Source organism: Hipposideros armiger, unplaced genomic scaffold, assembly GCF_001890085.2.
Source record: "Hipposideros armiger isolate ML-2016 unplaced genomic scaffold, ASM189008v1 scaffold_1149, whole genome shotgun sequence".
Taxonomy (NCBI): domain Eukaryota; kingdom Metazoa; phylum Chordata; class Mammalia; order Chiroptera; family Hipposideridae; genus Hipposideros; species Hipposideros armiger.
This window is the reverse complement of record NW_017732499.1, coordinates 383,961-385,426: the sequence shown is the minus strand read 5'-3', so window position 1 is coordinate 385,426 and position 1,466 is coordinate 383,961. Positions and strand designations below refer to the sequence as shown.

The following is a 1,466-nucleotide window of genomic DNA, read 5'->3' as shown; positions in this document are numbered from 1 at the left end:
TTCTCTCTTTGCTATCCTATTTTCAAGTTTAGTCTCAATTGAATGCTTTTGCTGCTTTTTTAAAAGCTGTTAAATATTTTGATCAAAATTTTTACCAATCAAAAATCCTACATTGCTCAGTGTGTGTGTGTGTGTGTGTGTGTGTGTGTGTGTGTGTGTGTGTGTGCGCCTCCAAGACAATGTGCCTTTTCATGCAAGGTGATCATAAATATTACTAGAATCATATCTTCATCCTTTTATTGAACTCACATTTACTGTGCACCTACTATGTACTAGGCATTGTGTTAGACACTGGGTTTATAGAGATGAATAAGGCAAAGTCACCTCCATGAAGAATACCAAAGGGTGCTTTTTTTATTGTCCCTTGGAGCTGCACCATGGTGGTTGGCAAGAATAAGCACCGTACAAAAGGCAGCAAGAAGGGAGCCAAGAAAAAATGGTTGACCCATTTTCTAAGGAAGATTGGTATGATGTCAAAGCACCAGCTATGTTCAATATAAGATATAGTGGGAAAACACTAGTCACGAGAACTTAAGGAACCAAAATTGCATCTGATGGTCTCAAGGGTCGTGTTTTTGAAGTGAGCCTAGCTGATCTGCAGAATGATGAAGTTGCATTTAGAAAACTCAAGTTAATAACCGAGGATGTTCAGGGCAAAAACTGCCTGACTAGTTTCCATGGCATGGATCTCACCCGTAACAAAATGTGCTCCATAGTCAAAAAACAGCAGACCACGATTAAAGCTCATGTGGATGTCAAGACTACCGATGGTTATTTGCTTCGTCTATTCTGTGTTGGTTTCACTAAAAAATGCAACAATCAGATTCAGAAGACCTCTTATGCTCAGCATCAACAGGTCCGCCAAATCCAGAAGAAGATGATGGAAATCATGACCCGAGAGGTGCAGACAAATGACTTGAAAGAAGTGGTCAATAAATTGATTCCGGTAGCATTGGAAAAGTCATAGAAAAGGCTTGCCAATCTACTTTTCCGCTCCATGATGTCTTCGTTAGAAAAGCCAAAATGCTGAAGAAGCCCAAGTTTGAACTGGGAAAACTCATGGAGCTTCATGGTGAAGGTAGCAGTTCTGGAGAAGCTACTGGGGATGAGACAGGCGCTAAAGTTGAACAAACTGATGGATATGAACCCCCAGTCCAAAAATCTGTTTGAAATTCAGACTTTTCACAGTGACAAATAAAACCTGTTGGTGATGTCTAAAAAAAAAAAACCAAAGGGTGGAGGAAGGGGAAGAGCAGACAATAAACAAAATCATGCAACAAGGCTGCTGCAGGGAAGTGTACAAGGTGATGTGGGAATGAGAAGGGAGCTCACAGCCCTCCATGGAGGAGGTGGAGATGGTCATGGAACGTTTTACCATAAAATAATTGAGTCTTGAAAAGGACAGAGTTTCCAGGAAAATAATAATGGGAGAAATCCTCAGAACATGAATAATTTACTTTAGATTC

General features: G+C 40.3%; 1 pseudogene; it reads left to right on the top strand.

The window, feature by feature from the left end:
- The first annotated feature begins 377 nt into the window (after nt 1-377).
- On the top strand, nt 378-1,170 carry LOC109376550 (40S ribosomal protein S3a pseudogene; annotated as a pseudogene).
- The last annotated feature ends 296 nt before the right edge of the window (nt 1,171-1,466 follow it).